Here is a 26998-nt window from a genome sequence, read left to right as displayed (position 1 = left end):
GACAGAGTCCAAGGTGTCGTTTAAAAAAAAAGAAACACATATATACATACATACACACACATAAAACACCCAGAGAAAGATAAAACATTTACATTTCAAGGACACAGGAAGAGAAATCCAAGTTCCCCCTAAATGGGATTTTGTTCTTATAAGTTCAGAATTCCAAAAAATATTTTATCAGGCCTGGTTAGTTACTTTCAGGGTGAGTTTTTTTTTTCTAATTCCTAATTAATGTTGTAAGTTTTGTACGTATATAAACCTGGCTAGTGTATTAGTTGGAGGCTGGCAATCTGTCATTTCTTTTTCTTTTCTGTTCTGTGTTTTTATTTTTTTTTTTAATTTTTTTGAAAGTTCTATTTCCCATTGTAAGTTCGGGTTCTCAGAATAAAATTGCTGGTAAGATTTCCCGCAGGGACAACACTATGACATGAAGTCTTTGCCTCTACCATTCCTGAAAGTTTCTCCATCACCCAAGAATGCTGTTACCAGCCAGGAGGAGGGTCCCATTTTTGGAGTTGAAAGGTTCCTCATAAGAGTTTTACTTTTATTCCGAAAAATTCAATGGAGGTAACCAAATCGAGGACAACATTAGACCAGCTTCTTACCTAACCACTTAGTCCTGAACCCAGTGTCTTTCAACTGGGACCCACTCAGGACGTTTTCACTGGGTGAGTATTTTCCTGGTATGTTTCCACCAGCCCCACTTCAGACGTCTCCTCAAGATGGGTGTTTCCTGTTATCTTTCAACCAGGCCCCACCCAGTATGTCTCCACTGGGTGGGTTATTCTCCCCCAGTATCTTTCAACTGGAGGGCCAGGTACCTGGATACACTGCCAAATAAAACTCAGGATCATCAACCAATATGGGAGATCCGAGAACTAGGAGAGACTCACCCAAATTCACCTGGATTCCCCAAGGAGGCAGATGGGCACAAAGTGCCAATGCTGGTACCAAGGCTCCGGTAACTCTGAGAGTTCAGCTGGAGAGAAGTCTGCTCTGGGTCCCTTCCTGGTGTCCAAAACTTTTGACTGAAATACATGTGCAGCCTAAAAGTTAAGAGTTATGTTTATTTGGCGGGAGGACTCGAGCCGGGATGACAGCCTCTCAGATCGCTCGGAGGGACTGTTCCCAAGAGGTTGAGGAGGAGCTAGGATATATAGGAGCTTTACAACAAAGACAAGGTTGTTGGAACAATAAAAGATTGCTTGTTATCTAAAGAAAGCCAGGTATCTCAAGTTCAAGAATTTAGTGCTTTTCCATGTGTGGGAGGAAGCAAACATTTTGACTCACTGAATTCATTCTTTAGACAAGCACCTAGCTATCTAGGGCAAGTATCCTGTCCTTTCTTATTCTGAGTCTGCTCAGAGGGCACCGTTGTGAGTGGCTGTAGAGGCTGGGCTGCAGGCCTGTCCTCGCTGGGTTGTGTTGGCAGCCACTGATGACTTGGTTTCAGCATTCTTTGTTTACTGACATGGTTGCAGTATTTTCATTCACACTGTAGTATTTTCGGTCACAGAAAGATTATGGATAATCTGCAAACTTGGAAAGCAACCGAGATGGAATTACTTCAGGTACCTTCTAATTTAATAAGCCGTGTGCAAACATAAACATGGAGGAAGCATACAAAAGGATTTGGTGGTGTAGGGAAGGTGTTCTGCACATTCCTTTTCTTTGTGGGCAGGGACGTAAGCCCACCTTTCTTTTCCGTAGTGGTTTCTGAGAACAGTTTATGGTAATTAATGAACATTGAGAAACGGTGGCAAACATTGCATTCAAGAGCTGGCCGGCTGCAAACTTGTGTATTGGACAGGTGGATTTCATAGGCAAGTGGTCAAGTGGATGGGAGAGAGATGGAGCCCAGGCCTGGGCCCAGATTCAGGTTTAAATTGCCATTTCCTCACCATGGGGCCTTGGACTAGAATGTAACCTCTCCTAACCTGTTGGTGAATCTGTGAAATGGGCATGAAAATATTGGTTTCTACCTGGGATTGTTGTAAGTTGTAAAGAGTATTATAGCACACATGAAGCACTTAACACACTGGCACTTAGCAGTGTTCACTGTGTGTGGACGTCCTGCTTCACGTGTGTCAGAGCCATAAAGGCAGCATTTGTCTGTTGAGGATGCACTGATAGCCCCTTGAATAGGTTGTGAATTTGGTGATTTCCTTTTATCTTGGTAAATCTGTGTGCCATGGGCAGTTATTTTCATGGACAGATGAGGAATCTCAGGGTAAAGAAGACTGTGTAATTTGCCCAAAGTCAGACCATAATTTTGGGTGCAGGGGCCTCAGTTCAGCATGGGCCCCTGGGCCTTCTGCCCTCTCCTTTCAGCACCTGAGCCAGATGTGTGCTCGGCTGTCTCCCAGCCCAGAATATCCAGCAGGGAGCAAGACATACCTGGCCCTGTGCTGCTTGAGCAAAACTCAGGGGTGGAGGCAGTTACAAAAAGGATAAACATAAAAACAGATGACTGCAAACTGTGATCATCTCTGAGAAGGAAAGGAACAGGCCTCGCCGTGCAGCGCTGGGAGCTTACCCGTCGGGGCTGCTCTGGGGGCGTTCAACTCAGCTAAACAAGCTCTGCTGCTGCACCAAGGCAGGAAGGCAGGGCACGTGTGACCAGGTAGACTGGGCCTCGTTAGTCATACTCATTCCCCATTAAGCGGCAGCTGTCATGGGCACTTACCTAGTAAACAGATGTTGGCCATAATCATCACGCACTTTTCTTGGTAGTTTTATTGGCCCCACCTTTGAGATGAGGTCATTGAAGCTGGGGAGTTTGCTGCATGCCCGTAATCACCTTGGAAATACCCCCACTGGTCTTTCAACCTAGACTGGTTTGGCTGTCATGCCCCAGCCCTGTAAATGGCATCGTGTAACTTCTCCCAAGTGGCCCAAATGACTGACATTGATTTTCTTAATTCGTAGGAAATGGTATGTGACAATAGGAGAAAAAGGTAGTAAGAAATTGTTTGGAAAACTAGAAAAAAATTGAATTCTTCCCCAGCTGGGGGAGCATACCCTGTGTTACTCACCCCACTCACTGCCTGGCACCTCCTCCCTGCTGACTCCCTGTTCAGAAGCCACTCTGAGCCTTTGAAGAACATTTTGCCTCATGACACTCTTGACTAGGACCTGCGACCTCTCTGTCCCTGGTTAACAGTCTATTCAAAGCCATTTAAATTTTATGCAGGCTTCTCTGCTCAGATGTAAGAATAGCCTCTTTAAACTTCTTGATGCAGCTCCTTAATGAAGATCTTGCAAAGGAAACCTAGCCAAAACCTGGGAGGTATGCACACAGTGACTGCAACCTCAGCACTTTGTGAAGTTCAGAATCAGAGGGGTGGGAGACTCAGGAAAGGCTTTTTAAGGTAGAAAAGGGAAAGTGAAAGGATGATGGCTGTGTGAGACTGAAACATCTTTGTCCCAGCCAGCAAGGCACCTCAGTTCACGATGGTGTGTGGAGAGTGCAGAGTTGTCACAAAGAAAGAAGTGGTGGGATGGGAGGGAGGACAGTTAGGTTCTTTATTGGGGAAGGAAAATTTGGGCTGAGCACTTCCTGGTTGAACAAGAGGACTGTGACATGATGTGCTTGTATTTTGGAGAGAAGGGTTTTGTGGGGACAGGCCTAGAGAAAGCTCTCTGGATGGGGAGTCAGCACAACAAAGAAACACAGAGAACCAGGCAGACCCCAGGGCCCCTGCTGGGGGAGAGGTTGCCCGCCAATTAGAGCCCTGGGGGCTGCTTCTGTCCCTTAGCTGGGGCCTCAGAGCTCCCTTCACAACACAGTCCTGCTGATACAAGAAAAAATACGTGGGGCATGAGAAAGGCTGTGTCCCAGGCTTTGGTTGAAACCCTGGGATGTGCCCCGCCAGATGTTGGTCCTTGGCTTCATGCAGGAAAGGATTCAAGAGCAAGCCAGTGTTGAGTAAAGGTAGATTTATTCAGAGAGATACATAGAAAGGCAAGAGAAACGCCACGAGGTGTGGGGGTTTGATGCTCAGATTAAAAGTAGGTACACAATCCACAGACAGAGTGTGGGCCTTCTTCGAAGAGGGAGAGAGAGAGGAGTGACCGAGAGGTGGCGCTGTGTTGCTGGTTTTCATGGGCTTGGTTGTTTCATATGCTAATAAGTAGAATGAGCAGCCTAAGGGCAAGGGGCTGGGATTCCCAGGGAGTTGGCCATTTCCCACCTTTGACATTTTGTGGCTAGCCTTGGGACTGCCATGGTGCCTTGGGGCATGTTATTCACCATGTTACTATTACAACGGATGTATAATGAAGCTCAAGATCAGCTAGAAGTTAAATCTCTTCATCCTGAGCCTCAAGGCCTATTGGGGGTTGAATCCTTCACCATATTGATGTTAATTGCTGTGGCCTTCATTGAATGGCTGTGCTCTGCCCCCTTCCATCCTGTCTCACTGTGTTGACACAGAGAGAGCAAAGGCCGGGCCCTGCCTGTGCTCCTGCATTTAACAGGGGGAGGGATGGTGTGGGCTGAGGATGACTCTGAGTGGTGTGAATGATGTTTCAGATTTTCCCACGTGGGACATGGGGACGTGCCAGCAGCCACCGCAGATTTATCTCATAGGCATTATCACTTGTGTCACTCATTTGTTTCTATTTTTCTTTTTTTTTTTCAAGTATTTAATCTAAATTTAATATCAGGATTTTTTAGGAAAGAAATTTTTCTTTTTCTTTTCTTTGGGGCTCTTTTGAGGGGTAGGTAATTTGGTGTATTTATTTCTTAGTAGAGGCCCTGGCGCTTGAACCCAGGACCCCATGCAAGCTAAGTACACGCTCTACCACTGAGCTCTACCACCCGCCCCATCATCTTTTTCTTTTTGCTTTAGCTGCCAAGAATCTTACAGCTGAATTTCTAATTGGCCTTTAACACTTACCCTGACGTCATGGCATTCGTTTTTATGACTTTACCTTCCCCTGGTTTCATTTAAGTATTGAATCTCCATTTTCTCTTCACTCTCAATTTTGTCTTTTTGTTGTTATGGTTGTTAAGTTGTGTTTAAAAAATTGATTAATTTCTCTTTTAGCAGAAGGCTAAAAGTAAATAACTATGTAAACAAACTTATCACAATTTAATGTTTTATACATTCTAAGCTGTTTAGTAGTTACTTAAAAACCGAATTGAATACTAAAGTGATAAAATTTTTAAATTATTTTTTAATTTTTTATAAAGGTAGAGCTGATTTACAATATGATATAAGTTTCAGGTGTACAATAGTTGCACAATTTTTATTGTTATGCTCCATTTATAGTTATTGTAAAACATTGGCTATATTCCCTGTGTTGTAAGACACATCCCTGTAGTGTGTTTATGTTACATGGAGAAGTTTGTATAAGAAAGCTGGTTATCGCAGAGTCTGGGGCGTGGCTGTGTCTGACCCAGGTTCACGCTCACCCTGCCTGTCAGAGCCCAGGCCCTCACTCCTGCCTGCAGGGCCGCAAGTGGAGGCAGGTCTCATCAGCGCTGGCACCACCCCCTGAGTGGCAGTGACAGCAGTGACTGTCTGTGGACATGCAAATTGTTGTTCCAGGAGCTTTACATGCATTTCTGCATTTAATAATTAAAGCCCTCCTGTGAGGAATCGTTTTATGTTTTTAATGAATAATACATTTTATTTTGATTTTGATAGAATTCAAACCTCCGGAAAATTTATAGGAATAGTACAATAAACGCTTAGATACAGTTCACCTAAAAGGGCACAATTAGCCCTTTTGTGTCTGGCTTTTTTTAGCATAAAGTTTGAAGGTTCATCCATGTTGTAGCGTCAATCAGTACATTATTCTTTTGGTTTGATAATATCCTTTTTCTTTTTTTTGTTTTTTGTCTATTTAAAAATACTTTCATTGAATTCTAGTCAGTTTATAATGTTGGATCAGTTTCTTGTGTACAGCACAACCCTTCATTTATATAGAAACATACCTGTATTCATTTTCATATTCTTTTTCAACATAAGTTACTGTAAGATATTAAATATATTCTCCTGTACTATACAGTATAAACTTGCTGTTTATTCTATACATACTGAGTATCTGCAAATCTTGAACTCCCAATTTATTCCTTCCCACATCCTTTTCCCTCTGGTAACCATAGTTTGGTTTCTATGTCTCTGTGTCTGTTTCTGTACTATAGATATTTTTATCTTTTTGTTTGTTTTTCCTTTCTTTTTTTTTTTTTTTTTTGATTCCACATGTGAGTGATCTCATATGTTATTTTTCTTTCTCTTTCTGGGTTACTTCACTTAGAATGACATTCTCCAGATCCATTGATGTTGCTACAAATGACATTATTTTATTTTTTTTTTTTATGGGTGAATAGTAGTCTATTGTACAAATATACTAAAACCTCTTTATCCAGTCATCTGTCAGTGGACATTTAGGTTGTTTCCATGTCTTGCTATTGTAAATAGTGCTGTTGTGAACATTGGGGTGTAGGTGTCTTTTTGAATTACGGATCCTACTGGATATATGCCCAGGAGTGGGATTGCTGGGTCATATGGGAGGTCAATTTTTTGTCTTTTGAGGAACCTCTGTACTCTTTTCCACATTGGCTCCACCAAACTGCATTCCCTCCACAGTGTATGAGGGTTCCATATTCTCCACAGCATCTCCAGGATTTATTGTTTGTGAACTTCTGAATGGTGGCTATTCTGACTGGTAAGAGGTGATACTTGATTGCAGTTTTGATTTGCATTTCTCTGATAATGATATTGAGCATTTTTTCATGTGCCTATTGGCCATTTGTATGTCTTCATTGGAGAAATGTTTCTTTAGGACTTCTGCCCATTTTTGAATTGAATTGTTTGTGTTTCTTTCTTATGAAGTGTAAAAGCTGTTTACATATTCTGGGAATTAAGCCCTTGTCAGTTTCATTCATTGCAACTATTTTCTCCCATTCCATAGATTGTCTTTTTGTTTTGCTTTCTGTTTCCTTTTCTGTGCTAAAGCTTGTAAGTTTAATTAGATCCCACTTGTATATTTTTGCTTGTATTTCTATTGCTTGAGTAGATTGCTCTAGGAAAACATTGTTGAGATGTATGTCAGATGTTTTTTCTATGTTTTCTTCTAAGAAGTTTATAGTGTCTTGACTAAATGTTTAAGTCTTTAAGACATTTTGAATTCATTTTTGTGTATGCTGTGAGGGAGTAGTCTAACTTCATTCATTTACATGCAGCTGTCCAGTTTTCCCTACACCATTTGCTGAAGAGGCTGTCTTTACTCCATTGTATGTTCTCACCTCTTTGTCAAAGATTCAATGACCAAAAGTTTGTGGGAATATTCTTGGTAATTGTGTTTATCCATTCATTGATGGATGGATATTGTTTGTAACCTTTGGCTACTCTGAATGATACTGCTATGAATATTGATGTGCAAGATTTTGTGAGAATACGTTTTCATTCGGTTGGCTGTACATTTGGCCAGCCATATCTGTAGTTTCCACTTCATGGATCCAGATGGCTGATTGTAAAGAGACTCGAACATCCTTGGATTATGGAATCGAGGGTGGGGGGTTCCTGAAACCAACCCCCCGAGGATACTGAGGGATGACTCTACATGTAGGAGTGGAATTGCTGAGCCATATAACTCTAACCATTTGAGGAAACACCAGACTTCTGCAAAGAAGCTGCACCATTGTCCCTTTCCACTGGCCACATATAAGGTATCTCTTCCTCCTGAACAACACTTGTTATTGTCCATGTTTTGATTATAACCATCCTAGTGGGTGTAAAATGAGATATCGTTTTGATTTTGATTTGGCTAGTGATGATGAGCATCTTTTCGTATGCTTATTGGCCATTTGTGTATTTATTTAAATCCTTGGCAAATTTAAAAATTGGGTCGATTTTCTTTGTATTGTTCAGTTGTAAGCATTTGTTATATATCCTGAATACTAGTCTCTTATTAGATACACGCTTTGCAAAATTTTTCCCCTATTCTGCAGATTGTCTTTTCACTTTAGTTTTTTAAACATTAAAACAGTTTCTTTATAGGGGAGGTAATTAGATGTATTGACTTATTTTATTTTTCTTGCTAAGCACGCACTCTATCACATGAGATACCCGATTCCCCTGTCATTTCACTTTCTTGATGATGTCCTTTATAACAAAAAGGTTTTAATTTTGATGAAGTCCAGTTTATCTGCTTTTTTCTTCTATCACTTGTGCTCTTCGTATTGTATCTAGGAAACCAAAGCATATCCTAGGGCCACAAATATTTATACTGTGTCTTCTTTTAGAAAGTTTATAAGTTTAGTTTTTACATTTCTGTCTGTGATCCATTTTGAATTAATTTTTATTTGTTATATAAAATATGGGGATCCAGATTCCACATTCATTCTTTTGCCTGCAGATACCCAGGTGTCCCTGCACCATTTGTTGAATAGACTATTCTTTCAATGGAGTGTTGTTGGCACTCTTGTGGAAAACTGACTGTAAATGTAAGATATTTCCCCCTGGATTTTTATTGTGTCTCATAGATTTATTTATCAAAACTTATGTCAGTACCATAATGACTTAGTACTATAGCTTTTTAGTACACTTTAAAGTGAGTCCTCCAAATTTTCTCTGCTTTTTCAAGATTGTTTTGTCTGTCCTGGGCCCCTTGCACTTCCATATGAATTTTGGTATGTTTTTCAATTTTTGCAAAGAAGTCAGCTGGAATTTTGATAGCGATTCCACTGAATTTGTAGGTCACTTTGGGGAGTCTTAACATTTTAAACAATATTGTCTACCATTCCATGAACATGGGATGTCTTCCATATATGTAGATCTTTTAAATTTTAATTCCGTGATACTTCAAAATGTTCAATGTACAAATATTGTAAATTTTTGTTAAATGTATCTCTCATTTTATTTTTAATGCTGTTGTAAATGGAAAGGCTGAGCTTCTTGAGGGTAGGACTATACATCAATTTGTTTATTTCTAGGATTCCTACACAGCAAATCCCCTAGGTTTATATTTGCTACATAAATCTATCCACAACTCTTACCACCCCCGTGTTACAAGAAACCAAGACCCAGGTTAAGCTACCTGAACAACTATGTGGAAGTGAGAAATGAGACATTTTTGTGGGGCTTTGTGCAGATGATACTGAGAGCTTACTTAGGATGGCTTCATCTTAATTTCTTTTAAACAACACTTTCGGTGTTGTCAGATACATTAAGATCATGCCTTTTGATGTGCAGAGGAGCTAAGACTATCATTTTCAAATAATTTCTAGTGAGACTGTTGTACTTGAAATCTAATTTGAATCAGTCTTTGAAGATTTATGTTTCAGGAGCTTTGACTAAAGAACACATGTCTTTATTCATTAATGACAACTAAATGCTCAAGCAACATGTAAGAGTTTGAGCAAACTGCCCCCGCCCCGTAGTGCTGGGTGGCTGCAGCTGTAACTGGAGTCAGCGCTTACCTCTACCAGCATGCTTGGGCTGATCTGCTCAAAGGGGTTCGTCCAACAATTTATCTGTAGTCTGTTGGACAAAGCCATAAAACACTGAGTTAAGATTGCTGGAATGCAATATATTCTTATTAATATTAAGTAAGCACATATTGAGTTCTTACTGTATGTTGGGAATTGTCCCTCAGCCTCACATGAATATTATTTCACTTAAAACCTCACATATTTCCTTGTTATTCTCACTTTACAGATAAGGAGGCTGAGAATTAGGTCTTCTTTCTTTTGGGTGGAGCTCATTATCAATGATGGGAAGTTGTAAGGAAAAAGATATTGATTCACCCCGAGAAAACATTTTTCTGAGAGTCAGCAGTGAAGAGGGTGAACACTGAAGAAGGTGATCATTGTTTGATTGAGATGAGCCCCGGGTTGTACGGAGTCAGCATCCTTGTCCTGGGCACAGCCAGTGTAGTGCTGCATGGTGGGTGAGGCAGCGCAGCCATGCAGGGAACGCGGATGCCAGGCCGTTGGGCTGTGCTCAGGCCCGGGGGGGCTTTCTCCTAAGAGCAGTGGACTGTCATTGACAGATTTTAAGTAGGGGAGTGGGGTGCTCTTGTAGATCACTTTTGTCTTGTAGAATGGTTAGAAACATTTAGAAGGCTCAGCAGGAGGTGATGTGATGAGTCAGAGTAGGGTGGCTGCCAGGTGTAGGAGTGTAGAATTTTCAAGTGGTTTTCAGTCCCATGTTTGTGGCTCAGTAGCCATGTCACTTTGGATGATGCACTCAAGGAAGTGAAACAATTTATCTAATCAATTCAAGCAGTGATGTACCGACCTCCCAGGACTGCTGTGGAGATCCAGTGAGATAACGTGTTCGCAGTGTGCAGCGTGGTCCCCAGCACAGAGTCAGTGCTGCGTGAGTGCCAGTGAGTATCTGGTAGGACAAGTGTGGGTGGTGGGCCTCGGTAACTGATGAAATCTGAGGCCTTAAGGAGGGGTCCAGTCACATCTGTGAGTGATGGGCCTGAGCTGGGAGAGGCAGAGAGACCTTGCCCCCCGACCAGGGGCCCAGGGCAGGACGGCTATGGGAGGAGAACCGTGAAGTCAGCTCTTTGCAGGTGGAGTTGGAGTTGCCCTTGAGACATCTAAGTGCAGTGTCACAAGCTGAAAGTTTAGGTCTGGGCCCGGGCTGTGAATTTTCCTATAATCTTAATCCCTGAGGATGCTGAGATATTGATCACTGAACGTGAAGACATACTTTACAGGACAAGTGAATAGTAGTATCATCTCTTTCATCAAAGCTCACGTCTCTTTATTCATCACTCACTTTGCTATTTGGGTACTTACAGAGCTCACTTCACCGCCCTCCCCTGGGCTCAGGCTCCACAGTAAAGAGCTGGTGAGACTCCCTCCTTTCCAGAAGAAGACACATTTAGCTGGTAGCCTTCTGTACCTCGCCAGACTTAGAATTTTAGTTTGTTGTTTTAATTCTATTTTCTGTTAGCCATCTCCTGACAGGAGAGACGTTTTACATCATGGTCATATTTCAATTAGCTGTTACTGAGAATTGCTGATCTGATCCATAGTGTAAGTATTATATTAACCTTGTAGAGTATTTATCATTTTTCTGTCTTTGCCCTTTAATTTTGTATGCCCCTTCAAGTCTCTATCCTATTTGGGGCCTTATTGTTTTTAATATAAAAATGTCTGTTGTAGTTAAGAGAATGAAAGAAAAAATACACATGATAGCTAAACTTAGAAAATATCCATTGTGTTTTCTGTCTTGGCAATGGAGTGTTGTAGAAACTCGTGAAAACTTTCATTACACAAGTTTCTTAAAATGCTAATTAAGAAATAAAACCTTCCTTCCTCATCTTTCAAGCTGCACAGCTAATTGTCAAGAAAGTGAGGGGAAATCCTCAGAAGCCAAGACAAACCAGAAAGCAGGGATTCTGGGAGATACGTGAGCCTTAGAAGCCCTGGGGTGCCTGTTGGCTCCTGTACTGAGTTTCAGTTGCCCTGGCAGGAGGGCAGGAGGTGAGCCCGAGGCCTCTCACACTGGGAGTTGGATGACTGATCATATGTAAGGCCAAGCAGAACCCGAGAAGCATGGTTTACTATAGGGTGAACTAGGAAAAAAATTCCTCAAGACAAGACCGTAAGGAAAGTCAATTTTGTTGGAAGAGGGGAAAAATAACAAATCCAAAGTAAGGATATTGTTTAAAGCTGTTCTGGCATGAGAGTGACCACAAACTCCTGGCAGAGAAGCACAGCTACTCCTGGAATGAGAAGCTGTGGTTTGAATAAATCAGTGAGCAGCCATTCCGAAAAAGGCCTCCAGAGTCTTGTGGATCAAGATACTGGACCGCAAACACCTCTCTTCCAAGGTCTCATTCAAATAACCAGAAAGGTTTTAAAGGAAAGAAGCCATAATCATAGTTCTATTTATTGACATTACTATATGCCAGGAATTCAGAGGTGACTATGGAGTTGTCTCCTCTTTTATGGATCTTACTTTCTCCTTGGGGAGACAAACTGACATAGTCGGGGAGCTTGGTGGAGGGGGGTGTTAGTCTGTTGCAATTAGCCAGGAGAGGGGATTAAGAAAGCAGTGAAGGGTGGGTGAACTTTTTACCTGAGGACAGACAGTCTTGTTCAGTTGGCTTTTAATTGCAGGCTCAATGAGCTGTCACTGGAGGGAATAGATCTTATGGAGGATGGACTTAGCTCAGGCCTCTTTAGAATGGACAAGTGAACCTGGACAAAGACAGTCAAATCTGTGCAGACATTGAAGTTCACTTGAATGTGCTCGAACCCTGAGCCAAAGATAGGACAAATATGCAGCACTTCTTGAGGACAGAGGAGTGGTTTTTAAGGTTCTCCAAGAATGAATCCCAGGGAACCGAGATGGCCAGTTGTCAAACTGTGACTTTGCTTTTTCGACGGTGTACCCACCAAGTATATTGGACTTTTATAGGTTTTCATTTCTCTTTAATACATGTCAGGTGATGAGGACGTGGGCACAAGTGTTTGACACCTTGTCGAGGTGACTTTGTGTACCTGCCTAGAAGCACGGGCACAGCTATGGCTGCATCATACATCTTACCGCCCATCCCGCTCCCCGGATCCGTGATCACGGCAGAGTGGTCCCTTGTTGACCTGTCCGTCTCCTCTGTGACATCATAACCCATGAAAAGACCAGAGCGTATTAACTTGGCTTTGTTAAAGTCAAAGGAACAGATCAAATATGGAGTCAGATTTGTTTTTTCCTATTTCAGTAGTACCATGGAGAAGGCAGTTTGGGCAGCTTTTGGTAGGGTCCTGGAGGCTTTCTCTCTCAGCCTCTGGGCGCCTCTATTGAAAACCCTTCATAGCTGTCTGGCGTGCTGGAAAACCACTCCGACTGTTTTGCCCTGAAGATGTGCTCTGTTTATAACTCATCTCTACTCCTTGGAAAACAACTCAATAAAAACTCAGTTGGTTTTCCACCAGCCATGGGCAGGGGTGAGGGATACCTTGTTATTATTTCATAGAATAACAATAACAGTAATAATAATAATAATAATAATAATAATAATAATAATAATAATAATTAATAAAAGTAATAAAAGAATTCTTAAAACACCACTGGGCACATTGGAGAGAGTCAATAAATGCTTCCTGGCTTAAATCAAAAGTGATGACTCAGTGATTCCATGGCTGCTGTATTTGCTGAGCTAATTACTCCTTTGCTCGATTACACATTTTTTTAACTGAAAAAGAAATACATGCAAATTTTTTTAAAAAATTCAAACAGAGCACAAAAATACACAAGTGAAAGAAGTTTCCTCTCATGCTCTCTTCTTTCAGCCCTCCCTGGAGATGCCACTATTTACTAATCTTTGTGTGATTTTCCAGATAGGCTATGCACATTTCCACCTATGTATGTAAATTCCTTTAAAGTTTTAGTTATTTTTAACTTAAAGGGATTTAAATCCTCAAGTGGCTTCTGCCTGGGTAATAGAACAAAACAAATCTGACTCCATATTAGATCTGTTCCTTTGACTTTAACCCTATGCTCTGTCTCCTAGGCTTCATCTTGCTTGTAAAACAATGTTGCCTAGAGCCTGAAATATATAGGAGAGCCTATTCTGAAGGCCCTGACCTTTAAGGATATTTAACACTTTTTCATTCATAAAAAGATAACAAATTGCAGAATAGAAAATAACGTTTATTTTGTTGGAGGTTTACAGGGATCTGACCCAGGCAGATAGCTGCAAGAACAAAGGATTCTAAAGATAAGGAATTCCTACACCAAGAAGATTGCAACAACCAAGCATGTAGGAAAGGAGCCTGAATTCTGACTTGGGGAGATGGTTTTCCAGGACATTAGTTTGCCATCTAGGTCTACAGAAACTTGCTATTCCATGCTCCAACACCTGGTCTCCCAACTTATTGGCCTGTCCTGCACTGAGGAGAATGAATTTGGATTTGGTAACACTCTTATCTACCTAGCAAGCTGGGCACTGGAACTGAGTGTTATGGAAACAACAGGCCAGCCAAGAAACAAGCACCACTCGGAGTGTTGGTGTACTCAGATTTATTATGCCGGCGGACTCAGACTGGTTTCTGCTCCGAAGTTATGAGCACCCCGAGACGTGCACATGAGGTTTTAAAGGGTTAATTACAAGTAAGGGGGTATTAGCCAATAAGGCTCAAACAACAAAAAGCAAGGAATCAGTACACTAGAGCTTATCTACTTGTAATAGTTCAGGTTACTGACAATTGTTGAGCTTGGATTTACGAGTTAGCTTGTAAGCCCAGTAAACTGACACTAAACCTCAGATTTATGAGTTAGCCCAGCAGAATTTAGATCAGTAAACCGACACTTATCACACTTAGATTTGTGACTTAGCTTGTTAGCCCAGCTTGGCTTTTCCTTCACATGAGGATAGCTCTCCCACACCCAGGGAACTACTGTGAGCCCTTGATGGTTCCACTAGGGTGGGGTGTGGTTTACCCAGGAGGGATGGGGACTATGCACCAACACTCAGGCAGTCTGCTCTGTCTGGGGCTCTGATCTTGTACCACCCCGCTCCCCGCCAGCCCAACACCTGGGACAGTGGAGCTAAGGCAGAGATCGTGCCTGCCTGTTTCCCAGCGTGTAAAAGGGGAATATGTACCCTTCCCAAGGTAGTTTTGAGCGACAACACCTGCGGGTGCTTGGTTCCCAGAGAAACAGAAAACCAAGCTCCGTGTGGGGCAATGGGTGTGATACCCCTAGGGGTTCTGCAGAAGCATCGGAAGGAGGGCTGGATCAGAGAGGTAAAACGTGAGCTGCGGGCCTTGAAGGGTTACAGAAGGGTACAGAGGCAGGACTGCCTCCTCCTTCGGGGTGCCCCCAGAGGTAAAGCTTTTTCTCTCCATCTCCGCTACTCCCCTCCCCTCTCCAGATCCCTCCCTTTTCTCTGCTCTTCCTGTCCATCTGTCTCCCTCCACTTTTCCCCTCCTCCCCTCCCCCTCCTCTCCTCCCCCTCCCATCTTCTCCCTCCCTCGCTGCCCCACCTTCCCTCACAGAACCCAGAGGATCGCTGGCCCTCCTGCGCATGGGCAGTCAGTGCCAGCTGGACCCCGAGTTGGAAGCTCCAGCTCCGAGCCAGGAATCGGCCCCAAAACCTTCTCAGCTCTGTCGCCCGGTAGGCCTTTGGCTCCTGCCCTGGGCCGGGGCCACCGGCTGTGGAAGTGCAACGTGGGGTTTCCCGGGAAATGGGTCAGGCGACTGCGAGAGGGCGGTCTGCGTGTCACAGCCCCCCAGGGCGCCAGTCAGCCTGTGTTCAGCTGAATTGCTCGGGCCAGACCCCTCTGCCTGCGCCACCTGCCCCGGGGCCCCGGGCAAACCTGTCCAGGGCCAGGTGTGCACCTGCCGCCTCTCACCCAGCCGGGCACCACTCAGTCCGCGGGTGGCGTCCCCTTCCCCTCTCCCGCCCGCGAGTCCTCTCCTCCCGGGCTTCCTCTCCTCGGCCGCCGGGCAGTCCCCACACCTGGGCGGGCTGTGTCCCGGGCGGGCGTGGTCTGCCGACCCGGATGGGGGCGGGCGGCTGGGGCTGGGGCTGGACTCCAAGCGGGGCTGCAGCCCGCGTCCCCAACCCCCCGCTTTCCCTGCCCCGCGACCCCGGGGCTGCCCTCCTCTCCCTTTCCCGCTCCCTCAGGACCAGCTCAGTGGCGTGGGCACTGCTCCCCCGGCTGAGAGCCCCCGGCTGTAACGCCCAGCTTCTCCTAGTGGAGTCGGGAAAAGGGATCCTCAGTGTTGAGCGAGCTTCTATCTCCTCCCTCAGTGTTTCTGCCGCAGGTAAGTATCTTGAACACTTTCAGGTGTTATGATGGCGGTGCTTGTTTATGTCACTTTTTTTATAGTGCGAGGGATTACAGTGTTGAAAGCAGGGCTTGGTTCAGTTAAAAATGTGCTGAAGCTATGAGGCTGTGACATCCTCCTTCCTTCCCTCTCCCAGGGTGAAACGTGTGACAGTCGATTTTAAAAAGATAGTTACCGTCCCTAACTAGAGCATCCCAGCTAGGGTATTTTAACAGGAACAGCACCACCAGGGGCGTTGGAGACCCAGGGATATTGCAGTCCTAAAGAGCTCCTGGCACAGTTTGGCTTGTTTTGGTTTTTTGTTTTTCTTAAATTGTAGGGCAGACTAGTAGTATAGAGGGAAAAATAATTGTCAAGAAATATTTTTTCATATAACAGCTTTATTGTGATATTTTTCACACACCATGAAGTCCATCCATTTATATGGTACAATTCAGCAGCTTTTAGCATATTCACAGTTGTGCAACAATTATTATTCCAGAACGTTTCATCACATCAGAAATACCAGAGGAAATGAGTGACCTATCCACCCCTCTCCAGTGGTGGTTCTAAAGAAGGTTCTTGGCTATTCCTGACCATAAAATAACTTGTTACATTCCATGAAAAATCTGGTAGGAATTCTAATCAGAATTGCAATGCATTTGTCTATCAAAACAGGAAGAATTAATGTTTATGGCATAAATTTCTTCTAAACATGAATATATCTGGAACCGTATCTTTCCATCTCTCCAGAGCCTGGCCCATGGGAAGCCCTCACTAATTTTTGGGCTTGTGAATGATGAGATTCTATACATCGTTAGTTGCTACTGTTGCCTTTCACAGGGGAGGAAAGTAACCTCAGTGAAGCCAAGTGACTCTCTGATGGTCAGAAAGAGTGACAGCCAGTGCTGGAGTGATCCAGTGGACTTGGTACTTGCAACCAGGATTCTCCAGCACCTACAGCTAAGGGGATTAGAGTATTCTTTTATTTTTTCTTAATGGCGTTGCTTTTATTTTTACTTATTTTTTAAAATTATTTTTTATAGAAGTGTAGTCAATTTACAATGATAGTTTCAGGTGTACAGCAGAAATTCAGTTATAAACATATGCATATGTATATACATAAGTTTTAGATTGTTTTTAGTACAAGTCATTACAAGAAATTGAATATAGTTCCCTGTGCTATATAGTAGGTCCTTGTCATTTATTTTATATTTATTAATGTGCATCTGTTAATCCCTCCTTTCCTGGCTGCTAACCACAGTTTGCTTTCTATGTCCATGAGTCCATTTCTAGCAGCACCGTTTTTCCTAGTAATATATGCTCTTTGGCTGCTTTCAGCTTCAGTAATTCCATCTTATCTGTGGGCACTTTTCTTCTGGTGGCCTTTATGTTGTTTGCACACATGGTAATAGAGATCTGTATTTGGGAGAACTCCAGGCCTAGTGTACTCCCTGGTACAGAGTGCCCACTGAGTTGATGCTTGAACTGGGAAAACAACATAGTAAATGTTGGAATTTCCACTATGGTTGAGACTTCCAGGTTTCTATAACCTGTTTAGCCCACCTTAATATTGGCTGCACCCATAATGGGTAATTTGGTGGAATTTCATGGTATGGTGGTGTAGAGACAGGGTCTTTTATGCTTCTTCTCTTTCCGTTTTCTAACACTCATTCTCCTGGGCCTCCCAGATCCTCCCCTAGAAGTTCCCAGGGCTGGCTTGGTGCTGCGCTGAGGCAATATTTATTAATGAGGACCTTTCCTCATCTCTTCTGACCCTCCGTTTCTTTCTCTGCACAATGAGGGCTTAGACTAGATAAGTGATTTTCAGTTTCTTTTAAAGCCATATTTCCTTTGAGAAACAGAAAATGCAAATCTCTCCTCCCATCCCAACCCTTTAGATTTTGATACGTCCTCCAAGGAGTGACATTGCTGTTTGTGGAAAATTGATGTGATTGTGATTCCAGGTGGCACAGAAAAGACTCTTCAGAGATTTATTGCAGGGAGAGGGCAGGAAAGCGGCAGTATGTCACACTTTCTAGTGTGAGCAGTGGAGCAGGGGCTTGGATTTAAATATGGTGTCTGTCGTGTCCTCTCTTTAATCTTGTACAATGTGATAAACTTCTCTACCTCAGTTTCTTGATGTGTCAAGTTGGGGTGATAATATTTTAGGGCTTTTGTGAAACATTATACACATAATCCATTTGTGTCTCAGTAGAACCAAGACCTGCTAGTGTTTCAGGAATTTGTTTAAAAAAAAAAATCTTGTCCATAGCACTCTGTCGGTGTGTATTTTGAATTTCCTGGAGGGTGAGGGTTGAGTCTAAAGTCCATCTAAAGTCCATCTGGGGCTTGAATCCAGACCCCGTGTATGATATACACATGCTCTAACACTGAGCTCTACCACCCGCCCCTTCATCTTTTTCTTTTTGCTTTAGCTGCCAAAAATCTTACAGCTGAATTTCTAATTGGCCTTTAACACTTACCCTGACTTCATGGCATCCATTTTTATGACTTTACCTCCCCCTGGTTTCATTTAATTATTGAATCTCCATATTCTTTTCACTCTCACTTTTGTCTTTTTGTTATGGTTGTTAAGCTGTGTTTAAAAAATTGTTTAAATTCTCTTTTAGCAGGAGGGTGAAAGTAAATATTTATGTAAATAAATATCACACTTAAATGCTTTTATACATTCTAAGCTGTTTAGTAGTTACTTAAAAACCGGACTGATATTAAAGTTATAACATTTTTACATTATTTTTTAATTTTTTCTAAAGGTATAACTGATTTACAATATGATATGTTTCAGGTGTACAATAGTTGCTCCATTTATAGTTATTGTAAATCATTGACTGTATTGCCTATGTTGTAAGATACATCCCTCTAGCGTGTTTACGTTACATGTAGCAGTTTGTATAAGAAAGTTGGGTAACACAGAGTCTGGGGCGTGGCTGTGTCTGACTCAGGTTCCAGGTCACCCTGCCTGTCAGAGCCAAGGCCCTCACTCCTGTCTACAGGGCAGCGAGTGGAGGCAGCTCTCATCAGCGCTGGTACCAACTTCTGAGTGGCAGTGACAGCAGTGACTGTCTGTGGACGTGCAAAGTGTTGTTCCAGGAGATTTACATGCATTTCTTCATTTATTATTTAAAGCCCTCCTGTGAGGAATCGTTTTATGTTTTTAATGAATAATACACTTTATTTTTAATTTGATAGACTTGAAACTTCCGGAAAATTTACAGGATTAGTACAATGAACACTTAGATACACTTCACCTAAAAGGGCAGTATTTGTCCTTTTGTGTCTGGCTTATTTCAGCATACTTTTTTAAGGTTCATCCATGTTGTAGCCTGAAACAGTAATTTATTCTTTTGGTTTAATAATATCTTTTTTCTTTTTTTTTTGTTTTTGGTCTATTTAAAAATAGTTTCATTGAAGTCTAGTCAGTTTATAATGTTGCATCAGTTTCTTGTTTACAGCACAACACTTCAGTTATATAGGAATATACATGTATTCATTTTCATATTCTTTTTCAACATAAGTTACTATAAGATATTAAACATATTTCCCTGTACTATACAGTATAAACTTGCTGTTTATTCTATACAAAATCAGTATCTGCAAACCTTGAACTCGCAATTTATCCCTTCCCACACCGTCTCCCCTCTGGTAATCATAGTTTGATTTCTATGTCTCTGTGTCTGTTTCTGCTCTGTAGATAAGTTTCTCTTTCTTTGTTTTTCTTTTTTTTTTTTAAGATTCCACATATGAGCGATCTCATATGGTATTTTTCTTTCTCTTTCTGGCTTACTTCTCTTAGAATGACATTCTCCAGATCCATTGATGTTACAGCAAATGGCATTATTTTATTATTTTTTATGCCTGAGTAATAGTCTATGGTATAAATATACTGCAACCTCTTTATCCAGTCATCTGTCAGTGGACATTTAGGTTGTTTCCATGTCTTGGCTATTGTAAATAGTGCTGCTGTGAACATTTGGGGGAAAGTGTCTTTTTGAATTAGGGTTACTTCTGGATATATGCCCAGGAGTGTGATTGCTGGGTCATAGGGGAAGTCAATTTTTTGTCTTTTGGTGAATCTCCATACTGTTTTCCACAATGGCTCCACCAAACTGCATTCCCACCACAGTGTAGGAGGGTTCCACTTTCTCCACAGCCTCTCCAGCATTTATTGTTTGTGAACTTCTGAATGATGGCTATTCTGACTGGTGTGAGGTGATACTTGATTGTAGTTTTGATTTGCATTTCTCTGATAATGATATTGAGCATTTTTTCATGTGCCTATTGGCCATTTGCATGTTTTCATTGGAGAAAAGTTTCTTTAGCACTTCTGCCCATTTTTGGATTGAATTGTTTATTTTTCTTTCTTATCAAGTGTAAAAGCTGTTTGTATATTCTGGGAATTAACCCCTTGACAGTCTCATTTATTGTAAATATTTTCTCCCATTCCATAGGTTGTCTTTTGGTTTTGCTTACTCTTTCCTTTGCTGTGCAAAAGCTTGTAAGTTTAATTAGACCCCACTTGTATATTTTTGCTTGTAATTCTATTGCTTGAGTAGACTGCTCTAGGAGAACATTGCTGAGATGCATGTCAGATGTTTTGCCTACGTTTTCTTCTAAGAGGTTTGTAGTGTCTTGTCTACATGTTTAAGTCTTTAAGCCATTTTGAATTTATTTTTGTGTGTGCTGTGAGGGAGTAGTCTAACTTCATTGATTTACATGCAGCTGTCCAGTTTTCCCTACACCATTTTCTGAAGAGGCTGTCTTTACTCCATTGTATGTTCTCACCTCCTTTGTCAAAGATTCAATTTCCAAAATTTTTTGGGACTATTCTTGATAATTTTTTTACCCATTCATTGATGGATGGATATTGTTTGTAACCTTTGGCTACTCTGAATGATACTGCCATGAATATTGATGTGCAAGCTTTTGTGAGAATATGTTTTCATTCTGTTGGCTGCACAGTTGGCCCGCCATAGCTGTAGTTTCCACTTCATGGATCCAGATGGCTGGTTGTAAAGGGACTCGAACATCCTTGGATTATGGAATCCAGGGTGGTGGGTTCCTGAAACCAATCCCCCGAGGATACTGAGGGATGACCCTATATGTAGGAGTAGAATTGCTGAGCCATATGATAACACTAAACTTTTGAGGAAACACCAGACTTTTCCAAAGAAGCTGCACCATTGCCCCTTTCCAATGGCTGCATATTGAGGGTTCCCTTTCCTCTGCCTCCTGACCGACATTTGTTATTGTCCGTGTTTTGATTATAACCATCCTAGCGGGTGTAAAATGAGATCTCATTTTGATTTTGATTTGACTAGTGATGCTGAGCATCTATTCATATGCTTATTGGCCATTTGTGTATCTATTTAATTCCTTGGTAAATTTAAAAATTGGGTCGATTTTCTTTGTATTGGTCAGTTGTAAGCATTCGTTTTATATCCTGGATACTAGTCTGTTATTAGATATATGCTTTGCAAATTTTTTCTACTATTCTGTAGATTGTCATTCCACTTTACTTTTTTTAAACATTAAGACAATTTCTTTATAGGGGAGGTAATTAGATTTATTCATTTATTTAATTTATTTATTTATTTTTTGCCAAGCATGCACTCTATCACTTGAGCTACCCACTTCCCCTTTCATTTCACTTTCTTGATGATGTCTTTTGTAACAAGTGGTTTTAATTTTGATGAAGTCCAGTTTATCTGGTTTTTTTTTTATCACTTCTGCTCTTGGTATTGTATCTAGGAAACCATAACCTATCCTAGGACCACAAAGATTTATACTATGTCTTCTTTTAGAAAGTTTATCGGTGTAGATTTTACGTTTCTGTCTGTGATCCATTTTCAATTAATTTTTATTTGTTATATACAATAGGGGGTTTCAGAATCTAAATTCATTCTTTTGCCTGCAGATACCCAGCTTTCCCTGCACCATTCATTGAATAGACTATTCTTTCAATGGAGTGTTGTTGGCACCCTTGTTGAAAACTGACTGTAAATGTAAGTTTCCCCCCTGGAATTTTTACTGTGTCTCATAGATTTATGTATCCAAACTTATGACAGTACCATAATGACTTCAGTACTATAGATTTGTAGTAAAATTTAAAGTGACTCCTCCCACTTTGCTCTGCTTCTTCAAGATTGCTTTGGCTGTCCTGGGCCCCTAGCACTTCCATATGAATTTTGGGATCAGTTTTTCAATTTTTGCAAAGAAGTCAGCTGGAATTTTGATAGCAATTCCACTGAATTTGTAGATCACTTTGGGGAGTCTTAACATTTTTAATAATATTGTCTACTATTCCATGAACATGGGATGTCTTCCATATATGTAGATCTTCTAAAATTTTTTCAGTGATACTTCAAATTGTTCAATGTACAAATCTTGTAAATTTTTGTTAAATGTATCTCCCATTTTATTTTTAATGCTGTTGTAAATGGGAAGGCTGAGCTTCTTAAGGGTGGGACTATATATCAATTTGTTTATTTCTAGGATTCCTACACATCAAATACACTAGGTTTATATTTGCTACATAAATCTATCCACAACTCTTCCCTCCCCTGTGTTATAAAAATCCAAGACCCAGGTTAAACTACCTCAACACCTATGTGGAAGTGAGAAATGAGACCCTTGGGTGGGGCTTTGTGCAGATGATACTGAGAACTTATTTAGGATGGCTTCATCTTAATTCCTTTAAACAATCCTTTCAGTGTATATAGTCAGATACATTAAGAACATGCCCTTTTGATGTACAGAGGAGCTAAGACTATCATTTTCAAATAATTTCTAGTGAGAATGTTGTACTTGAAACCTAATTTGTATCTATCTTTGAAGATTTATGTTTCAGGAGCTTTGACTAAAGAACACCTGTCTTTATTCAATAACGACAACTAAATGCTCAAACAACATGTAATAGTTTGAGCTGTAACTGGAGGCAGCACTTACCTCTCCCAATACACTTGTGCTGATCTGCTCAAAGGGGTTCGTCCAACTGTTTGTCAGTAGTCTGTTGGACAAAGCCATAAAACATTGATTTAAGGTTGCTGGAATGCAACATATTCTTATTAATACTAAGTAAGCCCATATTGAGTGCTTACTGTATGTTGGGAATTGTCCCTCAGTCTCACATGAAATTTATTTCTCTGAAAACCTTACATATTTCCTTGCTATTCCCACTTTACAGATAAGGAGACTGAGGATTAAGTCTTCTCTCTTTTTGGGGGAGCTCATTATCAATGACTGGAAGTTGTAAGGAAAAAGATATTGATTCATCCTGAGAAAACATTTTTCTGAGAGTCAGCATTGAAGAGGGTGACCACTGAAGAGGGTGATCATTGTTCGAGTGAGACGAGCCCCGTGTTGTACGGAGTCAGCATCCCAGTCCTGGACACGGTACTGTGCTGCGTGGTGGGTGAGGCAGCGTGGCCACGCAGGGAATGAGGATGCCGTGCCGTTGGGCTGTGCTCAGGCCTGGTGAGGCTTTCTCTGAAGAGCAGTGGACCGTCATTGACAGATTTTAAGTAGGGGAGTGGGGTGCTCTCGTAGATCACTTTTGTGTTTGTAGAATGCTTGCAAACATTCAGTAGGCTCGGCAGAAAGTGATGTGACGAATCAGAGTAGGGTGGCTGCAAGGTGTAGCAGTGTTCAATTTTCAAGTGGTTTTCAGTCCCATGTTTGTGGCTCAGTAGACGTGTCACTTTGGATGACGCACTCAAGGAAGTGAAACAATTTATCTAATCAATTGAAGCAGTGATGTACCCAATTCCCAGGACTGTTGTGGAGATCCAGTGAGATAACATTCGCACAGTGTGCAGCGTGGTCCCCAGCACAGAGTCAGTGCTGAGGGAGTGCCTGTGAGTACCTGGTAGGTCAGGTGTGGGTGGTGGGGCTCGGTGACTGAGGAAATCTGAGCCCTGAAGGAGGGGTCCAGTCACATCTGTGAGTGATGGGCCTGAGCTGGGAGGGGCAGAGAGACCTTCCCTCCCAAACAGGGGCCCTGGGCAGGACGGCTATGGGAGGAGCACCGTGAAGTCAGCTCTTTGCAGGTGGAGTTTGACTTGCCCTTGAGACATCTAAGTGCAGTGTCACAAGCTCACAGAGGAGGTCTGGGCCCGGGCAGTGCATTTTCCTATAATCTCAATCCCTGAGGACGTCGAGGTATTGATCACTGAACGTGAAGACATACTTTACAGGACAAGTGAATAGTAGTATCATCTCTGTCATCAAAGCTCACATCTCTTTATTCATCACCCACTTTGTTAATTGGATACTAACAGGGCGGTTCTTCACCGCCCTCCCCTGGGCTCAGGCTCCACAGCAAAGAGCTGGTGAGCCTCCCTCTTTTCCAGAAGAAGACACATTTAGCTGGTAGCCTTCTATACCTCGCCAGACTTAGAATTTTAATTTGTTGTTTTAATTCTATTATCTGTTGGTCATCTCCTGACAGGAGAGACGTTTAACTCATGGTCATGTTTCAATTAGCTGTTACTGAGAATTGCTGATCTGATCCATAGTGTATGTATTATATTAACTTTGTAGAGTACTTATCATTTTTCTTTCTTTGCCCTTAAATTTTGTTTGCCCCTTCAAGTTTCTATCCTATTTTGGGCCTTATTTTTTTTAATTAAAAAATGTGTGTTAGTAGTTAAGAAAACAAAAGCAAAGAAACAATGCACATGGTACCTAAATTTAGAAAATATCTATTGTGTTTTCTGTCTCAGCAATGGAGGGTTCTAGAAACTCGTGAAAACGTTCATTACACAAGTTCCTTAAAATGCTGATTAAGAAATAAATCCTTCCTTCCTCATCTTTCAAGCTGCACAGCTAATTTTCAAGAAAGTGAGGGGAAATCCTCAGAATCCAAGTCATACCAGAAAGCAGGGATTCTGGGAGATACGCGAGCCTTAGAAGCCCTGGGGTGCTGGTTGGCTCCTGAACTGAGTGTTAGTTGCCCTGGCAGGAGGGCGGGAGGTGAGCCCCAGGCCTCTCAAACTGGGAGTTGGATGGCTCATCCTATGTAAGGCCAAGCACATCCTGAGAATCCTGTTTAATAAAGGGTGAATTAGAAAGGAAGAAAAATATCATTCCTCAAGGCAAGAAATTAAGGAAAGTCAATTTTTGGGGAAGCAGGGAAAAATAACAAATCCAAAGTAAGGATTTAGTTTAAAGCTGTTCTGGCATGAGAGTGACCACAATATCCTGGCAGAAAATCACAGCTCCTCCCGTAATGAGAAGTTGTGTTTTGAATGAATCAGTGAACAGCCATTCCGAAAAAGGCCTCCTGAGTCTTCTGGATCATGATACTAGACCCAAACAGCTCTCTTCCAAGGTCTCATTTAAATAACCAGAAAGGTTTTAAAGGAAAGAATCCATAATCATAGTTCTATTTATTGACATTAGTATATTCTAGGATCAGAGGTGACTATGGAGTTGTCTCCTCTTTTATGGACCTTACTTTCTGTTTGACATAGTTGGGGAGCTGGGTGGAGGGAGGTTTTAGTCTGTTGCAATTAGCCAGGAAAGGAAATTAAGAAAGCAGTGAAGGGTGGGTGACATTTTTAGCTGAGGACAGTCCTGTTCAGTTGGCTTTTAATTGCAGGCTCGATGAGTTTCACTGGAGGGAATTGATCTTACAGAAGATGGACTTAACTCAGGCCTCTTCAGAATGGACAAATGAACCTGGAGAAAGACAGTCAAATCTGTGCAGACATTGAAGTCCACGTGAACGTGCTGTATCCCTGAGCCAAAGATTGGACAAGTAGGCAGCACTTCTTGAGGACAGAGGAGTGGTTTTTAAGGTTCTCCAAGAATGAATCCCAGGGAACCGGGATGGCCAGTTGTCAAACTGTGACTTTGCTCTTTGGACGGTGTGCCCACCAAAGGTATTTTCCGTTTATTAGTTTTCATTTCTCTTAAATACATCTCAGGTGATGAGGACGTGGGCACAAGCATTGGACGCCATGTAGAGTTGACTTTGGATACCTGCCTAGAAGTGCGGGCACAGCAGCGGCTGCGTCGTACATCTTGCCGCCAACCCCGTTACCCGGCTCCGTGATCACGGCAGGGTGGTTCCTTGATGACCTGTCCGTCTCCTTTGTGACATTGTAACCCACCAAAGACCGGAGTGTATTAGCTTGGCTTTGTTCTTTTCCATCCTTCTCTTTGAATGGACTGATAGTGGACCCAGTTATGTTAGCAGATGTTTTACAAGTAGGGCTCTCAGTACAAACCTTGTAATCCCCGCTGTGTGATCTAGAGAAGAAAGTTACATTCTTTCCAAATTGTTTTGATGCACTTATGTGGGAAAATGGTGTACGTTTGAATATGTATTTCCTCTCTGAATCATCATGGCTAGAGATGAATGTGGGCAGACATGGAATGTGTTTTCTGTATTTGAAATGTATGGTCCCCTAAATTCTCCCCAGCTTTTTAAAGTCATCACTGGAGTGCTACCTCCAGAGTGTCCCAAAGCATCCACCACTGCCTGTTCTTCAGACACTGTGAGTTTCCAAGTTGGAGAAGGCTGCTAGCTGGTGAGGCATTCTCTGGCACATCTCTGGCTGGCTGATGTGGGCTTAGCACCCAAGACTTGGCAGACAGTAACTAACCACGATCACTTCCATTTCTGGGACACTCATTAAGGATTTTAGATGTATGCTAGTGGCATACGTTATTTCAATTAGTTTTCCCAGCAATCATAATTAGATTTTTTCACCTGTATTAAAATGTAAACTGTCAAAGCGAGTGACGTGCAGACTTTGGACTGGAACACGGGTCTTTCTGGTCCCTGTCTCTGTTCCCTCCCCGGCCTATCCTTCCAGATGGCCAGGAGACTCTTCCTCAGTCTTGAGTTTCCTGCTGATATTACCACTCTCTTTGTTTCTAGGAGAGGAAAACAAGTCTAAACTTACTTTCCAGTTGGAAATGGAATGGAGAGTTAACTTTGGAAGCCGGGAGAGTCTGTCCTGTGATGAAGCGGTCTCCAAGCCACTTCCACTGGGATGTCACGTCACTGTCTGGGCCCCTTTCTCAGCCTGTGCACAGGTGACAGCACAGATGTGCCGAGCCGTCCTCCCGGACAGGGCAGTGGGTTGGAAATGAGTTTGGGGATTTGGTTTCATTTCATAGGTTTCTGAGGGCCTTGGCCTGGCACTTCGAGTGGGACCATTCCCTGTCCCACATACTCGTGCTCTGGGCCCGTGCAGACCTGATGTGGCCTCAGCCTG

At 42.2% G+C, this 26998-nt stretch overlaps 1 long non-coding RNA gene across 2 annotated transcripts in view; it reads left to right on the top strand.

The window, feature by feature from the left end:
- The window catches only part of LOC135320815 (uncharacterized), a 35006-nt gene that overhangs the window by 7376 nt on the left and 632 nt on the right, over window positions 1-26998 (top strand). Inside the window, exons 2-7 of one of the 2 annotated variants that reach the window (XR_010380145.1) lie at window positions 14851-15093; window positions 15607-15746; window positions 21688-21775; window positions 22957-23165; window positions 25372-25654; window positions 26659-26816. This is a non-coding gene — a long non-coding RNA (uncharacterized LOC135320815). Of the gene's footprint in view, window positions 1-14850; window positions 15094-15606; window positions 15747-21687; window positions 21776-22956; window positions 23247-25371; window positions 25655-26658; window positions 26817-26998 lie in introns of both variants that reach the window. The other variant, XR_010380144.1, reaches the window with a different exon arrangement.

Source organism: Camelus dromedarius, unplaced genomic scaffold, assembly GCF_036321535.1.
Source record: "Camelus dromedarius isolate mCamDro1 unplaced genomic scaffold, mCamDro1.pat HAP1_SCAFFOLD_126, whole genome shotgun sequence".
Lineage (NCBI taxonomy): Eukaryota > Metazoa > Chordata > Mammalia > Artiodactyla > Camelidae > Camelus > Camelus dromedarius.
Note: the sequence above shows the minus strand (reverse complement) of the source record. Positions and strands in the feature narration are given on the sequence as shown.